Source organism: Nannospalax galili, unplaced genomic scaffold (genome assembly GCF_000622305.1).
Source record: "Nannospalax galili isolate Female #2095 unplaced genomic scaffold, S.galili_v1.0 scaffold444, whole genome shotgun sequence".
Classification (NCBI taxonomy): domain Eukaryota; kingdom Metazoa; phylum Chordata; class Mammalia; order Rodentia; family Spalacidae; genus Nannospalax; species Nannospalax galili.
In genome coordinates this window covers 4,292,525-4,301,045 of record NW_008354022.1, presented here as the reverse complement: position 1 = coordinate 4,301,045, position 8,521 = coordinate 4,292,525, and the positions used below count along the sequence as shown (strand labels likewise).

Genomic DNA, 8,521 nt, shown 5'->3' with positions numbered 1-8,521 from the left:
TGTAGGGAATGGGGATGGAGGCTGGAGAGTCTCTGAGTACTACCAAGAGCCTTTGCAATTGGTAGAAGTCTTTCTTGTGTGTTGAAATTAATATGCTTGGGAGCTGGAGAGATGGCTCAATGGTTAAGAGCACTGGCTGCACGTCCAGAGAACCCAGGTGGGCGACTAACAGCCATCTGTAACTCCAGTTCCAGGGAATCCAACACCCTTTTCTGACTTCCTCAGGCATTGCATGACACAGGTACACTTAACACACATGCAAGCAATACACTCATACACATAAAAATACAATTTTGTTTTTGAGACAGGGTCTCCCTGTAGCCCCTGATGTCCTGGAACTCACTATGTAGACCAGGCTGGCCTCAAACTCACAAAGATCCGCCTGCCTCTGCCTCCCTAGTGCTGGAATTAAAGGCGTGCGCCACCACGCCTAGCCTAAAAATAAAATATTTTTTAAAAATTAATAAACTCACTAGCTGGTAGGTGGTGCAGTTTTTCATTCTAGCACTCAGGAAGGAGGCTGAGTCAGGAGGATCACAAGTTTCAGGCCAGCCTGGGCTGCATAGCCAGATCCTGTCCCCCCAAAAAATTCAATAAAATGTACTTCAGAGGCTAGGGGTGTGACTCTGGTAGAAGGCTTGCCAAGTGTGCACAAGGTCCTGGGGTTCATCCCTAGCACCACAATAAAATGAGCTGGAGGGATCAGCGATCAAGAGCTTGTACTGCTCTTGTAGAGGATCTGGGCTCAGATCATAACATCCATATCAGATGGCTCACGACCCCCTGTAACCTCAGCTCCAGGCAATCCAGTGTCCTCTTCTGGCTTCCACAGGCACCCACACACATGTGAGCACACACACACACACACACACACACACACACACACACACACACACACGCATATCCGTGGTGGGATAAATAGGGCTAGTGGTTGGGTTTTTTTTTTTTTTTTTTTTTTCAGTCTTTTTGAGTCAGGGTCTCCCTGCAGCCCCAGTTGGCCTGGCTGGAACTCACTATGTAGACCAGGCTGGCCTCAGTCTCACAGAGATCCACCTGCCTTTCCCTGGGATTAAAGGCATGCACCACCACACCTGGCCTTAATGGTTTATTTTTTAATTATATGTATATGTATTTGTCTGTGTGTGGGTATGTGTATGTGAGTGCCAGTGTAGTTACAGGCAGTTGAGAGCTGCTTGACATGGCTGATGGGAATCGAACTGGAAGAGCAATATGTGCTCTTAAGCATTGAGCCATCTCTCCAGCCCCCTAAAAAACTTTAAAAATCGTTTTAAAGATGAACAATGGTGAGAATATCTCACACAGCCCAAGCTATCCTTGAACTCACTATGTAGCCAAAGATGACCTTAAAGTTCTGATCCTCCTGCTTCTTCCTCCTAGGTACTGAGATTACAGGAATCCACCACCACACCTGGTTCACACCTGATGTGATACTGGGAACTGAACCCAAGGTTTTTGCTGGCTAGGCAAGCACTCTACCACATGAGCTAGCTTCCCAGCCCTCTCTCTACTTTTCTTTTTTAAGATTTATTTTTAATTATGTGTATGTGGGAGACCAGAAAAAGGTAACAGATCCCCTGGAGCTGGAGTTACAAATAGTTGTTAGCTGAGGTGGGTGCTGGGAACTGATCCCAGTCCTCTGCAAGAGCAGCCAGTGCTCTTAACCTCTGAGCAATGTCTTCGACATCTCTGTCCAGTTTTTGTTGTTGTTTGTTGTCTGTTTGTGTTTGGTTTTGTCTTTTTTTGCCGGGGGGGTCATCTTTTGGGGAGAGGGTCTCACTATAGCTGGCCTGGAACTCACTATGTAGACTAGGCTGACCTCAATCTCACAGAGATCCACCAGCCTTTGCCTCCCAGAGTGCAGGGATTAAAGGTGTGCACCACCACACCCAGCTCTGTCCAGTTTTTGTTTTGTTTTGTTTTTAATTTCAGGGGGGTATCTTTTTGAGACAGGGTCTCCCTGTAACCCCGCTGGTCTGGAACTCACTATATAAGACCAGGCTGGCCTTGAACTCCCAAAGATCTGCCTGCCTCTGCCTCCTGAGTGCTGGGACTAAAGACGTGCACCACCATGCCCCGCTGCTGTCCAGTTTTTTAAAGCTTGTTTTTTACAACTGAAGGAAACTGAGGTGTTTAAGCACAGTAGAATCTGGAGGAACATGAGTGACCTCCTGTGAGAGCCTGACCTTGCTTGCAGGCCCAACCCTAACAGTCACTGGAGCTGTGGTTCTTGGACAAGCAGACACAGTGGTCCTTGGCCACTCCTAGGCTCCTGCTGCAAGTCACCTCCCTCTTTTCCAGCCTGGTGGTGCTCCTGGGGACCACTGCATAGCCAGGGGATAGGGAAACAGGAAGAGCCCTGACAGGTCTTTGGGTCTGGATTCAAATTCAGCTTTGCCTCTGGATGGTCTCTGCCTCCCCGCCTGTCCCCATGGGAGAAAAAACAGGATCATGAACTCAGTACATCAGGCATTACCCCACTGAGCAAAAGAGTTTGGTCATTAATCTCCTGGCATGCATTTGGAAATCTGGAGCTGGCTTCAAAGGGTCCCACGTCCAGGGCAAGGTTCTAGAAACAGCTCCCAGAGCTATGTTTACATGACTTCACCACACGGTGGCAGCAGCAGGTCCTGGGCACAAAGACTAAAGGAGGAAGCCAAAGCCAGGCCACCTGGGGGTCCCCAGACCTAGAATTTCTGAAATTCTAAACTCACAGCAGGTTGGGGGCACTTTTATACTCATGCCTTGATGTCTCCAGCAGGTAGGACATGCGTGTGTTGCCCTTTCCCAGGTGTTGGAGGAACTGAGTGCTGCAAGTCAGTCTGATCTCTGCTACTCAGGGCACAAGTGCATGCTGGGCCTCCTTGCTGCTCACCAACACAGGCATGACACTCCCAACCAGGATGCAGCTTGGGGACTGGGAAGATGGCCCTCGGTAAACCCTTGCTGCACAAGCTCAAGACCTGAGTTTGGATCCCCAGCCACTTGTAAGAAACTGGCCATGGGCACATGCTTGCTTGTAACACCAGCTGGGCAGAGGTAGAGATAAAGGGGCTGCTGGAGCTGACTAGCCAGCCAGCCTGACTAGTTAGTGAACCTCAGGCCAGTGAGAGACTCAAAAAGCAAGGTGAAAGCGGTGTGTGGTGGTGCACAGCTGTAATCTCAGCACTGGGGAAACAGATCTCTGTGAGATCAGGCTAGTCTGGTCTACACAATGAGTTCTAGCTGGTTCCAGGCCAGCTATAGCTACAAACAAAAACAAGGTTGAGCCAGGCATGGTGGCGTACGCCTTTGATCCCAGCACTCAGGAGGCAGAGGCAGAGGCAGGTAGATTTCTGCAAGTTCTAGAGAGCTTAGGCCAGCGAGGGCTACATAGTGAGACCCTGTCTCAAGAAAGAGGAGACGGGGTGGGGAAGAGAAGGAGGAGGAGACGAGATGAGAGGCAAAGCCACAGGCTGGGAAGATGGCTCACTGGGGAAACCTGAGTTGGATTCCAAGGACCCAAATGGTGGAAGGAGAGAACCAAGTCCCGAAAGGTCTCTTTTGACCTTCCATGTGCTCTGTGGCACATGTACCCATACACATATACACACTAAATTAATTAATTAAAGGCTTTTGTGGTTTATTAAAAAGATGAATGACTGCCGGACATGGTGGTACACACCTTTGATCCCAGCACTCGGAAGGCAGAGGCAGGCAGATCTCTGTGAGTTCAAGGCCAGCCTTGTCTACATAGAGAGTTCCAGGTCAGCTAGGACTACATGGAAACCTTGTCTCAAAAAGACCATAATTAATTAAATAAATAATTAATTAAAAGATGGATGACACCTAAGGGACAAGGAACACCACTAAGGCTGATTCTGGTCTCTGCATTCACAGTGTGTATCTGTGTGCCCTACACACACACACACACACACACACACACACACACACACACATGTCAGCATGGCTGGCTGACTGCCTCTGACACTAGACAACTTGCAAGAGTCAGTTTTTTCCTTCCACTACGTAGATCCCAGTAATCCCACTCAGGTTGTCAAGCTTGGCAGCAAGTGCCTTTAACCAGCTGATCCATTTCACTGGCCCTTCTTTGTTTTTTTTGAGACAGGGTGTCATGTAGCTCACACTGGCTTTGAAGTTGCTATGTAGTCAAATATGACCTTGAACTCCTGAGCCTTCTACTTCCACCTCCCGAATTCTGGGATTACAGGTATGCAACACCACATGCAGCTCGGTCTCTGTCTCTCTGTTGCTTTTTTTCTCCCTCTCTCTCTGCCTTTTGCTCTTTTTCAATCTACTGCTCTCTCTGTCTCTCCTTCCCTTCTTCCTCTCCCCCCGCTCTTGTTTTCTTCTCCCGCCCCCCCATCTGTCACTCGCCAGCCTCATAGTCCGGCAACGGATGTGTGAGGGATGATTCAGTGGTGACAGGAAGCTGGCCGCCTCGCCTACTGCCTGCCAGAGTCTGTGATACTGACTTTGTCTTGGGCAGGTGTGCAGGCAAAGGATGGAGTGACTGTGCTGAGGAGCCCCTTACTCTCAGGTAAGACTTTTCCCCAGGGGTACCTGGCTGAGCAGGTGTCCCCCATACTGCAGGACCATTGGTGGCCATGTGGGATTGGGAGGAGGCCAGGGTGCCTGGTTCCTCCTGCCCTGATCTGGCCCTGTGACTCTCAGGAACAGCCTGTTTTAGGGGCCTGGGGCCACCTTCCTGCCCTCACCTTGCTCAGTCCAGACTGTAGAGCTCTGAGAAGCCCCTGGGTGGCTCTGTCACTGCTAAGGATGGGAAAAGGCAGCCAAGAGCTGGAGACAGGCCTCCATTTATTTCTCCATCTGTGAAGTGTGGTTGTAACCTGCCTTGGAGCACTTGGAGGATCAGGGAGGCTGTGGGGAACTGTGTCCAGTCCCTGTCCCAGCTGGGGGTCGCCATACCCCACCTAGGCCTGACTCAGTTCATAGCGACTGACCGAAAACCTCTAGGTCTGGTGGACTCCTTGGGTCCGGCTCTGTGAATAGGTAGCCCCACCTGACCTCCATCACCACCACTATTACCACTGGCCTGGGACAGACAGGGTCTGTCAGTATCCTGTGTGCATATGCACACGCACACACACACACACACACACACACACACACACACACACACAGAGGCATGCCCCGTCCCTCCAGGACCTGGGATTGACAGGTCTTTCCAGAATCCTCTTGCCAGCCCCATTTGAAGCCTAAAGTTATTTAGACAACCTGGGCATAGCAGTGGACACCTATAATCCCAGCACTATGCACACTAAGATAGGGGATGGTGAGTTCAAGGCCAGCCTGGACCCCATAGTGAAACCCTGTCTCTAAGGATCAAACTGTTATTTGACCAAAACCTCAGACCCCAGGGTAGCACCTCATGAATAAAGCCATCTTAGGTGTGTGAGTGAGGTGAGGTAAACCCCTTGCCCTATCCAGCCTCTACATGCCCATCAGGCCCTCAGGGCCTCAGTTTTCCCATCCACCAACCCAGGAAAGGCAATCACAGAGCGCCAAGGGCTCCTGAGGAGGAGGCTGAGACACTGGGGCCCTAGCTGGCCCTGTGCAAACCTTGTTCATATGAAAACTGCCCACTTCCCTTTGAGCTATTTTGGCCCACAGAGCCACAGGGCTGTGGCAGTCCCTCCCCACCCCACACATCAACCCCGCCTGGCCCCTTGGGGCCTTCCTGAGGCTGCTGTGCTGCCTCTCCAGGGGACGCAGTCTCTGTTCATTCCACCCTCACCAGCTCTCTCACTCAGGATAGGAAGTTTGCAACGTGGACCTGAGGCACAAAGAGAATTCCAGTTAGTCACAGTCCTGCAGTCCTGTGTTATCTTGCGGCACAGTATACATCACTCTGAACCCCTTTGCTCCCTGGGAAGGAAACAGCCAGGCTCAGAGGAATAACCCACTAGGAACCAAGCCATACATCCAGTCCAGGAAGTGTCCATGCATTCCTGCCTGCTCTTCCTTCTTTCTTTTGTTTTTCAGTGTTTTTTAAATTACATTGCTCTGCGCACGCGCGTGTGTGTGTGTGTGTGTGTGTGTGTGTGTGTGTGTTTCTCTGTGTGTGTGTGCAAATGTGCCACAATGGAGGACAAGTTAAGGGTTCTCTCCTTGCACCACGTGGGTCCCAGGAATCAAACTCAAATAGTCAGACTTGGAGGCAAGTACCTTGGCCTGCTGAGCCATCTTGCCAGCCCCTTCAATGTTTAAATTAGCATGTATTAATTATACATAATAATAAACTTCATTATGACATTTGCATACATATTTAATAATATATTTTTACCATTACCCTCTCTTGCCCCCCTCTCACTCCTGCTGACCCCTTTTATCTTCTCAACTAGTCTCCCTTCTACCTGCACATCGTTTTTTTCTCTGGGGTGGGGTGACCAATGATTTCCATTAGTGTTGCTTTCCAGGAGCATGGGGTGAAGGGTTATTTACAGGAGCGTGGGCAACTTACCAGTGCCTACATCACTGAAGATGTCTCTATCCACCATTTAAAAAGGTTTTTTTTTGCCATGCTGGGGATGGAACACAGGGTCCTGCCCATGCCAGTTAAACAGTTTTATTGCTGAACTATGCCCCCAGACCCTCACTGGGGGATTCTAGGCAGGTGCTCTACCACTGAGCCATGCCCCAGCTCCTCACTAGGGAATTCTAGACAGGTGCTCTACTATACTGAGATGAAGAGAGTATGAAATAGTGTTCCAGTGGCTTTAAATATATGCTTGGTAAATTAAGCTGAACCTTGAGCATGTATGCCTGGAGAGCCTTGTCCCCTGAAAAAGTTTATACAAGAATGCCTGTGGGAATGCTGGTGCTCCCCTAGTTTCTCAGGAGACACTTTGATCTCCCTAGAAGGCATACTGTGGAGATCCTGTTATCTTGCTCATTACATTTTGCTGAACTGCTATATTCTTGCCACTTTATTGTTCACTATCGTGTAAACATTCAGCTGTAGCTCTGCTGAGTATGAGAATCAAAGCAGAGCTGCCTATGCTTTTGGTACTCGTATGTGCAGTCGTGCGGCTTATTCACTCAGTTCTGTGATAATCCATTCAGGTCCCACGGCTGCCCCCACTGAAGGCCACACTGAGCCACACCCCAGTAGGGGCTCTATCACTGAGTCATGCCCTAGCCCTCTTTGTTTTGAGATGGGGTCTCAGTAAGTTACCTAGGCTGGCCCTGAACTTGCAATGTTGCCCAAGTTTATTTTGGAATTTGGAGTCCTCCTGCCTCAGCCTCCTGAGGAGCTGAGATTACTGGCCTGTGCCACCAGGCCTGGCACACATTCTTCATCAGGCCCCAGAGCCCTTCTTGGTGTCTGCACCTTAGTCCCCATTGGAGTCAGTGGTGGGAGGCCCAGGTCAGTGTCTCTGACCAGTCAGGACAAAGCACTCCTCAGTCTCAACTAAAGTCTACCATGACAGCTCTGACTCTGAGCAGGCTACCAGCAGTCCCTTCCCAATGTCCCTAACCATGGCAAGAGTCACATTGGAAACAGCCCACATGGCTGCCCCCACTCCACATGCATCATCTCCATGCCAGGCCTCATGTGACAAACTCAAGGGACACTTGTCATTGTTTCCCCTGTGTGACAGGTCAAAGGACATAGAGAGCCTAGCCAATTCACTACTCCAGGGCTGCCTATCTCAGGACAGTATGTCTGGCAATGGGAGGGCTCTCTGGGTAGCCAAGACCTCTGGGATGGAGAACAGGCCTCCTCACAAAAGGCTGAGAGGGTCCCTGGAGGGGAAGCAGAGGTTAGTAGGCCAGCTCTGGGGGCCTTGAATCAAGCCAAGGGTGTGGGCTTGCTCATAGACTGAGGTAAGCAGGTGCTGAAATGTGAGCACCTGCCTATGTGCTGTGCCCAGTTCTCTTCTTTGTTGTTGCTTTGCCTCTCTCCCTCCTCTTCCTTCTCCTTTGCTCCCTCCCTCTGTCTTCTTTTTTTTTTTTTAAGTTACAGTTGTGTTATGTGCTCACAGTTAATCTTGAACTCGATCCTTCTGCCTCTGTCTCCTGAGTGTCTTTGGAAAACACTTTCCTAGTCAAAGGCAACGCCCTCAGCCCCTCACTGGAGGATTCTTCGTGCATTGTAAGCAGATGCTGTACTACTGAGCTACACCCCCAGTTCCTTACTTGGGGATTCTAGGCAGGTGCTCTACCACTGAGCCACACCTCCAGCCCCTCACTGGGGGATTCTAGGCAGGTGCTCTACCACTGAGCCACACCTCCAGCCCCTCACTGGGGGATTCTAGGCAGGTGCTCTACCACTGAGCCACACCTCCAGCCCCTCACTGAGTCATGTCCCCACCCCTCAGTGAGACACACCCCTTCTAGCTTAAAGTGGGAGCAGATGCAGACAGAGTGGCCACTTAGTAACGCAGGCTACATGTGTGTGACACAGGACTGCCCCTTAAGCTTCCCATGCCAGGCAGCTGAGTCTCAGAAGCCCACTAGAGAGGCTGCATCTCCACTC

At 50.5% G+C, this 8,521-nt stretch overlaps 1 protein-coding gene across 2 annotated transcripts in view; it reads left to right on the top strand.

Annotated features, from left to right (window-relative positions):
- The first annotated feature begins 4,438 nt into the window (after window positions 1-4,438).
- Window positions 4,439-8,521, top strand: part of Lat2 (linker for activation of T cells family member 2) — a 17,437-nt gene continuing 13,354 nt past the window's right edge. For both annotated transcript variants that reach the window (XM_008851142.2, XM_008851138.2), the window contains exon 1: window positions 4,439-4,558. The gene's annotated coding sequence lies outside the window, so the exon portion shown is untranslated. The remainder of the gene's footprint in view (window positions 4,559-8,521) is intronic.